The sequence below is a fragment of the Crotalus tigris genome, unplaced genomic scaffold (assembly GCF_016545835.1).
Source record: "Crotalus tigris isolate CLP2741 ecotype Arizona unplaced genomic scaffold, ASM1654583v1 scf7180000017871.4482833, whole genome shotgun sequence".
NCBI lineage: Eukaryota > Metazoa > Chordata > Lepidosauria > Squamata > Viperidae > Crotalus > Crotalus tigris.
In genome coordinates this window covers 229697-246041 of record NW_024096690.1, presented here as the reverse complement: position 1 = coordinate 246041, position 16345 = coordinate 229697, and the positions used below count along the sequence as shown (strand labels likewise).

At 38.7% G+C, this 16345-nt stretch overlaps 1 protein-coding gene across 1 annotated transcript in view; it reads right to left on the bottom strand.

Moving 5' to 3' along the window:
• The window catches only part of UBE2E2 (ubiquitin conjugating enzyme E2 E2), a 91299-nt gene extending 82802 nt beyond the window's left edge, over positions 1-8497 (bottom strand). The window contains 1 exon segment of the mRNA XM_039343655.1: positions 8180-8497. The gene's annotated coding sequence lies outside the window, so the exon portion shown is untranslated.
• Positions 8498-16345: the final 7848 nt, after the last annotated feature.

Sequence of the window (16345 nt, the reverse complement as noted above, 5' to 3'; positions counted from 1 at the left end):
TACTGCTGAGTGCTTTGAAGATACTAAATAACATATACCCAATTAAATCATATGTATTTGAATATTTTCACATATTATTTCTAAATATATTTGAGGGTTTAGACTATTTGACTCAAAGAATCCAACTACTAGAATGCAATCTTTCTCATACTTTCTCATCTTTCTCACCCAATGAGACTCAGTTCCAAAATAGTAAGAGTTAAATTAAAATATAAAATTCTGTTCCTGTCTTGGTGAACTATTACAAAGAGAACATTAATTCACACAACAATCTCATGAGAAAATTATAAGAATCTTATATTATTTTTTTCAGAATATAGAAGAACTAATCATAAGTGAATTGTAGAAATATTGCCTCAGTGCCTGGTTCCAATAAACATTTTTCAATAATGCTCATAAACATTTTACTTTGTGCATTCTTTCTTCTATTTTAAGCAAAAGTAGAATATCATATTGAACTGAAATGTATGTTTTATACTCCATAATCTTTCTCTAAATTCCTCTATAAGTTGAGAGGTTTCTACTTTTCTTGCTCATTGGAATGCTTATAATTATGCCTTCAACATATGAAACTCCATTCTTTTTATTTCTAACTACAGGATTCTATCCAATATTTCCCAAAGGTAATAACAATAGTATTAAATATCAACAGGCTATCTTTTTGCTTAGTAACTGCTCCATAAGGACACCCAAGAGATTCCTTTTCATAAAAAAAAAACATATCTGCTTCTAGATCCAGCTGATAAATTCCTTTGTTCTATATTGTGTAAATTGATTTTTAGCACAAATTTGGTTTAGCTATAACCAAAAGCATTGATCAGTCAGTGAACAGGAAATGAGTGGAGATTTTAGAGAATCTTAGAAAAACATGCTTAACAATGGATGTGAATAATAAGAGCGAGCCTGAGTCAGTAGACTCCAATAGCTGGATAGAAAAGTTATAAACCTGGAAAATGATAACTGGAACGGCAGTAAGAAACCTATCTGAAATTATTGTGAGAAAATCTGATAAAACAAATATCAACAAGAAGACAGTTTTAGAAGACTGTAAGAAAAAATGAACAAGTATAGCATTTTCAAAGTTCTTGTAACAAAAGACTATAGATGAAGTCAACTGTCTTAAAATTGTGACAAAGAACAGTGAGGGCCAAAACAATAGAAATGCTATGCAAAGCTTACTAAAGTGGGAAGCTTCCGATGAGAAAATTTTAAAAAGTGGCAAGGCAGATTCTATAAAATCTGTACCATGTAGAGCAGTGGTTCTCAACCTTTTTAATGCCACAATCCCCAACCGGTCGTAAGTCAAGGACTACTCAACCGGTTGTAAGTCGAGGACTACTCAATTGGTGCAGCACCGTTTGCAGAATGGGACTTTTGGCAGGCTCAGCAGGGCAGAGACAGCCTGGACAATTCCTATTGGCTTTTGAAAGCCAATAGAATTAGACTCTATTCAAGAGAGTCTATTCTATTGGCTTTCAAAAGCCAATAGAATAAAAGGGAGTAGCACAGCTAAGGAAAAGGGGAAAAAAATGGCGGACTGCATTGTTTGGCGACCCCCGTGAAATGGTCGTTCGACCCCAAATGGGGTCCCGACCACAGGTTGAGAACCACTGATGTAGAGATTCTCTTCCAACTTGTAAATGTACTTATTTTCTCCATTACTGTCCCATTTTTATGTTGGTATAGTTACTGAAAATTATAGTGAAGCAAATATGATGAAAAAGTGAATGAAAAATAGGAAACTGGTATTTTGAATTATTTAGCTTTTTAGCCTTCATTCTTCATAATTGTATGCCACGTATCTCACTTATGTCTCTATGTTTTAAGTGACAGCCTGTCTGGTATAGTGGCTAAAGCGTTGCACTAGAAACTGGTGAATTTTACTCCTTGTTGAAAGCCATGTCATGAAAGCTAACTGGCTAACTTTGGGCAGCCAAACTCTTTCCAAAACACCTCAAAGGATTGTTGCAGCAGAAAACACAAGAGTGCGGAAAATGTTGTATACCACTTTAAATTCTATAAAATAAAGATGACATATAAATCTAATAATCAATACAAAATTTAGCAGTAAAAGTTACATATAAGACAAGCAAACAAAACTGTACATGCTATAATGCTTATTGATTTTTCTTCCCTTTTGGAAGTTAAAATAGAGGATTTTACAATTATTTCTGCACCTTGTGGCTAAGGTGAAGTATAAGAAAACATGTGAATAATACAAAAGTCAAACTAGGAAACAAATTGTGCTCAAGCAAGAATATTTCCTTTAACAGCTGAAATTCAGTCAAAAACATGAACTAGAAAGTTTTTGGAAACTCTTCTTGATTGAACAGTTCTAATAGTACCGCCTTCCCTTCCACAAACATGTCAATGTAATGTCTGGAACTGAGTAGTTTTTATACCCAATTATAGACAACCATATCTACAAATACAATTTAACATTACCCAAAAAAGAGCTAAAAAGAGTTGCAAAAATATGGCATATATTTTTATGCAAATATGCATATTTCAATCATTCAGGACTACTATGTCTGAAAATATAATACTATTTTGTAAAACAATACATTTGAAAAAAAATTATAGTGCTAATCAATACAAAACACATTAAACCAAATGTTGTGTTTTTCTAATCTATTTCAAAATATGAATCAACATCTATTTTAAATAAACTCATGTTTGTCTCTAAGTGAAACTGAATCATCACAGTCTATAGCAAAAGATTGTAGGAACTGTAATTGAAAATATATGGAGGGAACCAAGTTTCCCATACTGATTGGGGTTTGGATCACAATGACTTCAGTACAGTAGCTTCAATTCCCAAAATTTACAAGCAATCCAAAATGATTTATTCCTGATCAAAATATCATGTTAAAAATACTAGAATTAACAAAGCAATGTGACTCTTGAAAGTCATTATTTTTGATCACTGATACTTATTTTATGATATTTTAACATGTTGCTTTAACTGAGGAAAATTTGAGAATTTTTGATAAAACTGATTAGAGCAGTGGTTCTCAACCTTTCTAATGCCACGACCCCATAATACAGTTCCCCATGTTGTGGTGACCCCCAACCACTTATACATCACCGGGTGCCAGGGGCGTGGCGAAAGAAAAGGGGAAAAAAATGACAGACAGCCTTGTTTGGCGACCCCCATGAAATGGTCGTTCGACCCCAAATGGGGTCCCGACCCACAGGTTGAGAACCACTGGATTAGAGGATGGAAAAAATCTGAAACAAAACCAAGCAATTCTCATCAATTAAGCCAGTACTTAACACTGATCAATATTTGTAGAAGCTTAAGACTATAAATAAATAAATTTATTAAAACACACACATATTACTTGAAGGTTTCAACCATCCTGGCCAAAAGCTTGGGCAATGAGCCAAGTCTTCAAGGTCCTGCACAATGTAAGTTCTTATATGTTTCAGTTGTAGGTCGATATAGGAATTTTAAATAAATTAGATAGTAACAATATAAAATGAGCAATGTTATCAAAGGGGTATATATAACATCATTCGCAGTAATGCTAGAAACAGGTCTATTAAAATTCTTATGAAATGAGAAATGAAATCTTGCTTCTTACAAAGCCCATTGCTTCAAAAACAAAAGATCTCATAGAATAGCCCCCTTTGATTCTATTGCTGTAGCAAGTACTTCTCAGTCCTATGGCCTTGTATTCTATTCTCAAGGCAAACATGATGCAAAATACAAACAGAAATCTGGAGGTAATTACTACTGAGCTGTCTCAGTAATTACCTCTAAGCTGTGGCCAGTAAGATGAAAATAATCTAAGAGTAGCACCCACAGGCTTCCCTCCCTTCTTTTTTTCCTAAAGTGAGTAAAGAGATCCCTTCTTATCTTTCCTTCTGGTTAGCCCCTATTATAATTAAAACTGGTTTAGAGGTTTAGGATAATAGAATAAAACTGATGAAAAGGTAGAGATAACTCAATTTTTAGCTATTTTTAGCTATTTAATAAAAAGCAATATTTAATAAAAAGCAATATAAAAAGTATTAGACTTTTTCAGGTAAAAAAACTATTGAATTAGAATTAAATCATAATTTGGTAAATGAGTTTCCAGATGCAAAATCAATTCATTTTCCAAAGAAAATTACAAAGATAGTAAAACAATGTTTAAATCATTAAAAATTAATTTACTTCAATGCCACTATTCAATCATGCTTGCAATATTTTTTCCCCTCAAATTTGGCTTTGGTACCAGGTCTGGGGCAATGTTTATTATTTGTCTAAGACTTGTTTTATTTTGTTTATTTTGTTGTTTATTAGATCATTTTAGTCTGTGCTATGTGATTTAACATATCAAGCTATTTTTTTTTATTTTTTGTACACTGCTCACTGGAGTTGGGAAGCCAGTAACACAAACTTCTTGTAGCCATCTGAAATGAACATCAAGCTACATTTTAAGACGTTTGTAATTAAATAAAAATGTTGAAACAAATATTTTCAATATAAAAACATGTGAAGTTCAATCTTTTACATGTGTTGAAAAAAAAACAAAAAACAGTCAACCAAGGAGAATGATGCATTCGGAAAACATTTTATTGCTACTATTAGCATTTTTACAAACAAGTAACTTCAAGATTAAGTCACAAGGCAAAGACCAAGTTTAAATTCCTTTTATTAAATTGCTCTACATGCAAGGAAAGGGCTTAGGCAGAGATGTAACATGATTAGAAAGTTAAGAAAACAAGAAAATGAATCAAACTTGGGGATTACAGAATCTGGGGTTTGTATAAAATTTAATAAATAATTGGAGACCTCATCCTTCCTTTCCCCCTTCCCCAGCCTGTCCTTTTAACACTATCCAGAAAAGAATGAACAGAATTTGAGAAACATGCAACTGTGATTTAATGACAATAGACGATAGTAATGTCTTTCTAAAGCAGTGGTTCTCAACCTGTGGGTCGGGACCCCATTTGGGGTCGAACGACCATTTCACGGGGGTCGCCAAACAATGCAGTCCGCCATTTTTTCCCCCTTTTCCTTAGCTGTGCTACTCCCTTTTATTCTATTGGCTTTTGAAAGCAATAGAATAGACTCTCTTGAATAGAGTCTAATTCTATTGGCTTTCAAAAGCCAATAGGAATTGTCCAGGCTATCTCTGCCCTGCTGAGCCCGCCAAAAGTCCCATTCTGCAAACGGTGCTGCACCAGTTGAGTAGTCCTTGACTTACGACTGGTTGAGCAGTCCTCGACTTACGACCGGTTGGGGAGTCGCGGCATTAAAAAGGTTGAGAACCACTGTCCTAAAGCATCTTTAATTTCAAGGAAGCAAAAATGAATTGAACATTTACTGCAAATTCATATCTGCTCTAGTGGTTAAGACATTAGGTTAGAAATCAAGATAATATGAGTTCTAATCTTGCCTTAGGCATGAAAGCTGGCTGGATGACTTTGGACCAGGCACTTTCTCTCAACCTACATAGACTCTGCACTTGCAGAAAAAAGCTAGAAAGAAAAAATATTCCAGGTTCTTATAGATTAGCAGCCAGTCCCATCCACTCCTTTATTAGGAGCCAGCCTAAAAGATAAGAATGTAGAAACACTGGCATTTAGGATGGGGAAGAACAGGGGACCTTAGTTTATGCTAAAATAAGCTAAGTTTTGAGATTCTGGAAGTGGAAGAGAAAAGAGTAAAGCAGAGACACTTATACTAATAAGCAGACACTGGGAATAGATTTGTACAAGCCGCCCTATTTTTCTGTTTTCCTAAAGGGGATGAGGAACCACATGTCAGACATAATTATGTAGTACTGACAATGGCAATGGGATTTAAATGCAAACTTTAAATGTGATGTTTTCCATTTTCAAGACTTCTTTTAGAAAGGCACAAAAAAACAATGAGGTAAAACGAAATTTGTATTAAAACTACTAACAAGGGATAAAGAAATATGTAGAAATGGAGGATGGCAGGTAATGAGATTAAGAGGCTGTAGTCTACCTGAAATACATTTATGGACATTCAAGAAATGACATAAGTAAAGTGGTGGTAGGAGGCAATCTTAGAAAATTCCCATCACAAAATGCTATTATAGAAAACTATTTGCTGTCACATTTCCCTCTTTTAAAAGGGAGAAGGGAAAGTTGCTTAACCTTTTCTTCTGTTTGAGAACTGAAATATCTATCACAGAAAGCCTGTTTCACACACTATTTCTTTCTAAAATACTTGTTTCATTTAATTAGAAATGAAGAAAAGATTTATTTTGTACATATGAAGATAAAAGGTACTACTTGATATTTAACAAGTAGTAAGATAATAAAGGTTAAACACTAAACAGGATGATAGCAATCATAGGTTACCATGGGAAAAATAATTTTCGTAGATAAATCAATCTAAGGTACATGCTAAGGTAATAGAATATTGAGGAATCATGAAATGTTTTCATATTAGCAGTCAACATTAAAGTGAGAAAATAAGAATGAAAAACTCAAATGAAAAAATCTCCTTAAGATGGAAAATTGTTAGCCTGACTGAATTACTTAAAAAGATATAATGAAAAAGCTACTGGAATAGTGGTGGTATTGATGAAATATGATCCACTGAGAATATAAGAATGCAGGAATAATTCAGTGATGTCAGATTAACGGACAATAGATTATACAGACTGAAGGATTGTCTCAGGAAGTGTTAATTGAATCCTTAGTTATTCAGAATGAATTTTCTATATCAATACCACTTCTGTGTAAAAAGGTGCACACAGAAGAATGTCAATTGAAAACAATACCTGAGTGTCTATCATTTCATAACATAACAAAGTTCTCATGTGGATAAACAGTTACAAAGGGCAATACACAGGTACTTTTTGTAAATAAATAGTTCACATGGAAAACTAATAAAATGAAAAGTAATCCTTTGGTTCAATTACTGTATTACTTACTTTGAAGTGAACCTGTTGTTTACTTTTTAAATCTGTTTGGGTTGCACTGTTATTATAATAATACTAGATAGATAGCTACCCTAAAACAATAGATCACAAGAAATTGTATGTGACTATATCAGAAATTAGAGTGATTTGGTATAAGAATATTTCTTTGTGATGGTATATAATGACCTTTGGAAGATAATGTTATAAAGAAGGCAATGGATTGACTTTGAGTTTAGGAAGGAATTCTGTGTTAGAAATATCAGTTAGAATAACTGGATCAATGACAGAGTTGCTCTAGAAAAGGTTGCATTTTTAGAGGATGTTTTAAGATTTGCTAAGATCTATTTTTTATATGACAGAATTAAGAGATAATAAATGAATAAATACTTTAAAAATAGTTTTTTAAAAAAATAAATAAAAAGTGATAAGCTACTGCTTGGGAGCAAAAACTGTTTTAGGAGTGAAGACTTTGGTGTTCCTTGAGCTTGGATGTTTGCTTGTAAACATTTTCTTACCCCCTAGGTAACATTATCAGTATTTTAGCAGTTAGCAGGCCACAGCAGCATTGTTTGATTGGAGTAGAAAGATCATGAAAAGGATTGCATATTTGATGTGCACAAATCTATCCAAGAAGCACTATTTTTTACTTTTTGCTTTACACATTCTACATACCTTAATGATCCGTGATGCCCAACAGCATATTATAATAAGAATCAGAATTTCCACTTCAATGTGCATAAAAGGAATGAGAAAACCAAATCCAACTTTCTCTTTTGTGGGTATAGAAGGGTAATGAAAGGGTATTTGTAGTATGGTCTTGCGTAGTGTTGGCAGATCACCTGCAATTAAAGGGATGCCACTAGGGTATAGAGCAGTTGATGATGCTTGTGTGAGAGACGAAGGAGTAAGAAAGAATGGGGGAGAAAAGAATGACGGGGTGGGGGGCAGGAGGTAAATAGCTGATGTAGATTGGGCAGAAGAAATGGAGGCGGGCGGTACCGCAATGGAACTGGAACTCTTTGCCTTCGACTAGTATTGGAGCCCCGATTACAGAGAGGGATGTAGAAAAGATTAACCGGGAACTGAAGGACGTTTTAGATTGAAGGAAACATCTCCAAGTTGGGAAGGAGGTGGGGGGTCCCGCCTCGTGGATAATCAACATCATAGAGAAGAGGGGGTTAGCACTGCTTGCCCGGTAGGCGAGGGCAGTTTTAATAGTGGGGAGAGCGACTGTATTTGAGGAAGGGGGCATTTTCAGGAGTGGAAAAGGGGGAAAACGAGGCTTTTACCTGTGGGAGAAGGGGCAGGCGCAAGTCTCTCGCTCTCCAGCTTCGATGCTCTGCGTGCCAATCCTTATCCAAGGGAAGGGACACCTTAACGGCCAGTCACGGAAACATAACGCGCCCACCACTCTTCCCATCCACCCTTCTTTAGCTACTTTTTCGCCACCGCCACCTGAAGAAAAGTAAACCCGCTGCGCGAAGCGCGTTCCCGAAAGGCCCAATTAAACCAAGAGTTAGGTTGTGGAGAGGGGGTAAGGGAAGGACCAGGCGGGGGCGCGCCTGAGCACGCGGCCTGGGCAGAATGACGGCGCGAGGAAAAGTAGCTGAAGAATTGGGAACGAGTACTCGCGCCCGCGCGCCCGCGAGGAAGATGAGGCGGCGGGAGGGCGGAGACAAAAGTACGATTTAAAGGGAAAGTGAGGTTGAGAGGAGGTTGGCTTAGTTTAGGGCGAAGTGCGTAGCGCAGGGAAGGGGAGGTGGGTTCTCTTGTTTGGGTGAAACTGAGGTCAAAAGAAAGGGGAAGCAGATGGTAAGAGAAGGGTGAAGCCTGTGTGGTTTTTGAAGGAGAGTCTTATTTCTGTAAACTCTGAACGCTGCTTTGGGCTAACGGCGAAGAAGAGTCCAAGTTTAGGAGTCGGAGAAATAGTACGGCTAATTCTCGATAGTATGAGAGGGAGAAGATCACTTAGTCCACGCAAAAAGGGCAGAAATGGAATTGGGTCTTATGAGGCTGATCTCTAATCTGCGAATTTTTTCGTGCCCTAAGAACGTTAAAGTGAAGCCAGAAATCTAGAGTTCAACACAATAAAAGAAATGGAGAAATGGGGAGGAGTCTTCCAAAGTTACAAAAATTGCATATTATACTTTGATCATTCCCAGATCCACAGCATAAGCGTGGTTTCCAGAACTATTTTTATATGATATTATCTCCACTATATGCTGTTGTTTCATCTCAACTCACAGCTGAGAAAGCTTGAAGTCATATTTAGTTGTTCAGTATTTTCCATTTCTCCCGTATAATGTGTTTTCCTCTGGACTATGGTGTCGCCCATGGTGTGGCTGATGAAATGAACAGGGGATCTGTCAAGGCCTATAAGCAGCTTGAGGCTTCTCTCTTTAAATCACTGGGCTCTTCCTTTCATAACCATTTTGATTTGGTCTGTCAGAGAGACTCGGCATCTGGCTTCTATAGAGACGACTTCCATGCGGTGCCTGATCAGAGCTTTCCAAAATGCTTGCCAAGTCTTGACAGGGTCCTCTACAGATAGCTTTAGAATTCTTTTTTTTTTTTTTTAAAGAAAAGCATTGATCTGTTTTTTAATTTAAAATGAGAGAATTGGATTTGGCCAATAAGATGTTGCTGATACAATCACCAAAAAGTATATTGCAAATGCTTCACTGTTTTCGCTAATGTGCCCTTACTTTTTAATAGGATACTTCTGGCCTTAGCTGCTCATTGACAATTGCTCATTGTCAATTTTCCCACTACATAGCTGGATGCAAACGTGGAAGAAATGTTTGAATAAAATGGGTGGAAGTTTTCTCAATACTCCTCCCTCCCACTTAATCATATACCTGTCATTTGATCCAGCAACCAGTCAATTTAGTACAGTTTCAAAACAGTGCTGAACTTGTGTTCAGAAAAGAGCCTAGCTTATAAATCATTGGTGAAAAGCAGGTCATCATCTGTAATTTTTTAGGCAACGTCAGAGGGGACTAAACCTGCTTTTTGAGGCACCAGTATATGCATCATTTATGAAGGTAAATGATTGGGGCTGCTTTCCTGCAGGCAGGGGTTGCTTTCTGGAAGAGAAAATGGGGCCAGGAGATTTACCAATCATTTTTTAAATTTGTCCTGTAATGATAGCTTTACTCACTGGACTTATTTATGAAGAATGCAGTTTATCATTGGGATAGCATTGGTATACTTTATTATAGTTTTAGGGATCATCGGATTAAACTATAGTAGTTATTTTTGTAATAAAACTAATGGCTTTAATTTCTAAAAAGGGGGTTATGTCGAATTTATAGTGATCTAATTAACATCACTATCAGTTGGGGAATTATGCAGGCAGAGGTTACTGTTCATGTTAAAAGCAGCCATGTCATCTAGTTTCTGGCAGATTCTCACTTCTTATTATAGTCTGCAGGAAATTCCTCACTAGTGATTTATATATTACTCAAACATCATCATCATCAGCAGCAGCAATCCCTATACCCATGGTGGCGAACCTATGGCATATGTGCCACTGGTGGCACACAGAGCCCTCCCTGTGAGCATGCGTGCCATCACCCCAGTTCTAGTCCTTCAGTCCTGTCCATGACCAACCTGCATCAAAATCTCCCTGGGCAAGTGGCTTTTAAGCTGGGTTTTAGAAAACCTTTTTGCTTTAGGCCTCCGCTGCTGTGTGCAAAGAAAAAAAAAGTTCAGTCAATCAATTTCAACTTCTCGCAGGAAAAAAAAAAGATCTCGCAAAATTGGAATTAATTGATTGAACTTTATTTTTAGTCCCACACAGTGGCAGAGGAAGTGACACATCGGAGCTGGAAAGGTGCCATGTGGGGGTGGAGGAGAGCAGCGGTAGCAGGGCACTCCCCAATGACTTTATGGAGAAGCTGGCAAATAGTTCCTCCCCAGGAGCAACATTGAGGTGGCCATGCCCACCATCTGCGATGACCATTGCAGCCATGCGCACCCAATGGGCCATGCCCATCCAATGGGCCACGCCCACCCAGTTGTGGGGATTGGGGGGAATATGGTGAACGTTGCAGAGCCATTGCAGCGAATGACTTCCGTGGTTCTGCAATATTCATAATTTTGAGACCTGCTCGTAAACACTAGGGGGTGCTGATTACGTAACTTCGAATGAGCGTTAAGTGAATGTTCGTAACTTGGGAATTAGCTGTATATCAACCCATAAGTGTGCTCTCAAAATTGATCACCTACAGCTGTGTTGGAAAATACTTTCATTATTCTAAGCCAAAAGATCTATCAGGTACCAGCAAAACTATTTTATTTATACTGTAATGATTGTAGTGTTATCTCAGAGGCAGTGTTTTCTGTATTCATAAACAGGAATAGCAGTGAAGAGACAACTATAAAACTAGCATTTTTTAATTTTTCAAGATGCATTTAATACTTATTGATGTTTTAAAGCAGGGGTCCCCAATCCCCAGTCCGTGGACCAATACATAGCCGCGGCATGCCAGCAACTGGTCTGCACAAACAAGCAAAGCCCCATCCACAGGATACAGGCAGCACACAAAATCACGCACCCTCTGGTCCACAGAAAAATCTCTCTCCACAGAACCGGTCCCTGGTGCCCAAAAGGCTGGGGACCTCTGTTTTAAAGCAATCCAATTTCTCCTACATAGGACTGTTTTCCTTTAGCTCTTACTTCCCAGCCAGAATCCTGATTGTTCATATACTCTCTTCTGCAAAGCCAAACACAATAGTTGCTCAAAGAATCTAACATGAACAAGACATTTAAAGAGTCCATTGCCTAGATCTGTTGTGGCGAACCTATGGACACGCACGCCGTCACCCCAATCCTAGGCCTTCAGCTGGGTTTTATAAAACCTTTTCACTTTAGACCTCCTTCATCGTGTGGAAAAAAAAAGGTTCAATCAATCAATTTCAACTTCTCGCGGGAAAAAAAAAGGTCTCACAAAGTTGGAATTGATTGATTGAACTTTTTAGTCCCACCCAGTCTACTGTTACCAACGCAGCCATGCCCACCCAATGGGTCATGCCCATCCAATTGGCCACACCCACCCAATGGGCCACATCCACCCAATGGGCCATGCCCACCCGGCACCTGACGATACATAAGTAAGTTTTGGGTTGCAGTTTGGGCACTCGGTCTCTAAAAGGTTCACCATCACTGGCCTAGATTAATCAAGTAGCTTTCTCTGCCTTAGTTTAATTGCATAATTAACCTTGCCTCAGCCTGCATAAATTTTCTGATTCTGTTTGATACCCTTCATTAATAGCATATGGGCAGGAATTCTTGTGGCTCATTCTAAGCTGTCTAACTCAGCTTCCTAGCTCCAATGCAATTTTGCAAGATATTTCTGTAAAGCTTCCCAGCAAAATATAGCACCAGGCTAATATTCAGATATGCTAGAACTGAATATGGAGGTTAGCTTAACCATTGAGCTAATATGACTATTAGACTTATGCTCCATTACTTTGTCTAATTCACAAAATTAAGCTAGTGAATATAGAAAAATAAATATACCTTATTCAGATTTTTTTAAAAAAATCTGGAAACAGCAATTGTGGGTAAAAATGGAACAAGATGACTTTGCTATGAACTGCAGCACAGAAATCAGTGGCATGTGCACCTTCAAAAATACAGCATGCAACAGCAAAGAGAGCCCCAATGCTGCAGAGGCATTCCCCCCCCCTCTCTGACACAGACACAGACACACATATTGTTTAGATCACTGCAGAAATCATTCAAGCTTTCAACAGCTCTGAATCACCCTGTTTTAAACTTGAAACAATTCCAAAATAAATAAAATCATTTTGAATGCAAAACACCTGTTTCAAGCTTAAAATATTCAATTTTAAATTCAAAAAGTGTATTATACCTCTAATATATACATAGTTTAATGTACTCAAAATAGAGCTGTAAGTGATCTTGGACGTCTTCTATTCCAATCCTCTCTGCTCACACTATACCATTTTAGACAAGCGGCTACCCAGGCTTTGCTTAAAAACCTCCAGTGATGGAGCACCAACAACTTCTGAAGGCAAAAGCTATTCTATTAGTTAATTGTTCTCATTGTTAGATAATTTCTCTTTAATTCCAGGTTGCTTCTCTCTTTGATTAGTTTTCATCCATTGTTTCTTGTCCTGTCTTTGGTTGTTTTGGAAAATAAGTTGATCTCTCTTCTTTATGGCAGCTGCTCAAATATTGGAACACTGCTATCATGTCACCCCTAGTTTTAAAATACTTTTTTTCAATTCCTTCCTCAGATACTCCTACCAGCATCTGAGATCTTTGCACTCTGAGCTATATTTTACATAAAGAACAGCTGTTACAAATAGGAAATTTAGATGTAAGTTAGAATGGGTTACAATGGTGGGATTTAATTATGTTTGCTTACTGGTTTTTTCTTTATTGTTCTTAAAAATACTTTAAAGTGATGAACATACTTAATAGTCTTTCCTCTTCCTGTTTTGCTCACAATAACCCTGCATGGTTATTTGGGCTGACAAAAAATCACTGGCCCAAGATCAACCAGTTGGCTTTCATGCCTAAGGCAGGACTAGAACTCAGTCTCCTGGTTTCTAGACTGGGGCTTTTCAACCAATGGTATGAGTACCACTGATGGTACTTTGGCACCTGGCAGGTGGTATGCGACTATCCGAGACAAGTGTAGTGGGGGAGGGGAATGAGCTGAAGCAGTGGCAGTATCGCACAAGTCTGAGGGAAAGTCAGCTGCAGTGCACAGCTGTCGGGGTTCTGCAGAAGCTGCAGGATTGGCATACGCGGCTACATGCTGATTGTTACTTCGGGCACACCAGAAGAGAAAAGGAGGAGGAGGTTGGAGAGAGGAGAGGATATAAAAGGAGGAGGTTTTGGTGGGAAAGGGAGAGAAAAAAAGACAACAGTGAAAGAGAAGGGGATGGAGAAAGAAAGACAGAGCAAAGTGCAGCGTAGGGAAGAGGACTCAGCTGGAGCCGCATCAAAGAGAAAAGGAGAATGAGGAGGGAAGAGAGGAGAAGATATAAAAGGAGGAGGTTTTGGTGGGAAAGGGAGAAAAAAAAGATGACAGAGAAAGAGAGATGGAGAAGAGGAGAGGCTTCTTTGAGAAAAGCAAAGGGAGAGAAGGGGATAGAACAATGCAAAGATTAATGTCAGAGAAACAGGCACAAGTTTCCCATTAAAAGTGTGGTATGTGGGTGTACAATAGTCCTCAACCTACGACCAGAATTGAGCCCAAAATTTATGTTGGTAAGTGAGAAATTTGTTAAATGAGTTTGTCCCATTTTATGACTTTTCTTGCCACATTTGTTAAGTGAATCACTGCAGTTATTAAATTAGTTAACAACCTTGTTAAGTGAATCTGGTTTTTCCATTGACTTTACTTGTCAGAAGGATGCAAAAGGGATCACATGACCCTGAAACACTGAAACTATCAAAAATATGAATTAGTTGCCAAGCATCCGAATGTAGATCATGTGCCCGGGGGAATGCTGCAATGGTCATAAGTGTGAAAAATGTCATAAATCACTTTTTTTCAGTTCCATTATAGCTTCAAACAGTCAATAAGCCACCTGTACTTTATCACTTTTTTCCTTTTCTTTTTTGGTCATCAAGTTTTCAACACCTTGTTAGGTGACTAGTGGTACTCGAATATTGCCATATCTTAAAAGTGGTATAATCTGTGAAAAGATTGAAAAGCACTGTACTAGACCAGCAACTTAACCACTATACCAGGGGTGTCAAAGTCAATTTCATTGAGGGCCGCATCAGCATTGTGGTTGCCATTGGGGGGCTGGGTGGCGTGGCTGGCATGGCTTACTAGGTGGGGCTTGGCCAGCTAGACGTCACTCACGTCGGGGACACCTGGGCAGGACTGGGGTGGATCCGAGGGTCTCCGGTGGAAGGTGGGGTGGGACCGGGGCGAGCACCAGGGCATGGTCCACTGGAGGAGCTCACTGAGCCTCAGCTGTGCATGGGGCCCCGGACGGTGGCACAGACTGCCCAGAGCCCTGGGCAGTGAAGGTCAAGCACCCAGCCCGGCCCTTGAGCTTCCATGGCATCAGGACCCCACAGCCCTGCCCAGCCTAGCCGCACTTCTCCAAGGGGGCGCTCACCTGTGCTTACCTCCTCAAGGCTGCTGCTGTGCTCCCTCTCCTTGGCCAGGTTGCTCATGATGGGTGCAGGAGGACAAAGTGCATGGGTCAAAGGGAGGCCCACTCCCTCTCCATGCAAAGACACCTGGCTTTGTACCTAAAGCATCCTCAGCAATAGGATGGGAGACCACCAGGGGATGGTGAAAGGGCAACAGGGCTGCTGGTGGCCAAGTGCTAAGGCAGGACTTCCCTCAAGCAGGGGACATATACCTTTCCAGACAATGGAATATCCAATCTCTACTTAAAAGCCTCCAGTGATGGTGCATGCACAACTTCTGAAGGCAAGCCTTTTCATTGGTTAGTTGTTTTCACAAGTCCTTAGTTCTAGGCTAGTTTTCTTCTTGATTAGTTTCCATCTACTATTGCCTTCTGATGCTTTGGAAAATAGGTTCTTCTCTGTGGCAGCCCATCAAATATTAGAACACTGCTATCATGACACAACCCCTAGTCCTTTTCCCTAAACTAAACATACCCACAAACATTTGTCATATGTTTTAGCGTCCTGTCCCCTAATCATCTATGTTTACCATCCATTTAGACCAGATGGTCCCCCTGGTTTGGTTTATAGAACAGTGACCACGAGCAGCCTTCTCAGAGACAGTACCCCAATTATAGAACTTTCTCCTAAGGAAAATATGAACAGTGCATCCCTCACCCTTTTAGAGGCAACTCCAAACACACTGTTCAGCCAGGCATTTGTAAAATAATAACACAATTTATGGTCAAACAGCACTAAGTAAATTATATTTTTCTTTCTTAAAATACACACTTTTAATATTGTTTTAAACAGTGCTAGTGATGCTTTACAATAGTTGTCTTTGAGAGTTTTCTTGTAAACCACCCTGGATTTCTCAGAAACTTTTAATTTCAAATTAGATGTTGATTTAATAAATTAGGCAGAAGAAACAAATGTTTACATACATACATCTAAATCCCACAGACCTACTGCCTCTTAGGCACATATTACAGAGAAAATAAGGCATCGCATTTCTAGCCAGCATAGCCACAGGATGATGGGAACTGTGGTCCATGATACCCAAGAAATATTAGTTTGAGTAAGGCTGGATTAAATTATAAAAGAGCAGATGAGGGGAAGTAGGAGCAAGAAACACTTTCCACGTCTCCGACAAAATAATTGGGGGGGGGAGTTGACTTCTCATTCAATCCAAAAAGTTCCATTATTGCCTGGATTTTAGGGAGGGGAGGAGGCAAGAATAACCACAAAGCCAATCTGTGAGTTTGCTCTCTTGCCTGTCTGCATACCACCTTCCCCACGTAGCACATGTGTTTATGTGTTTGAG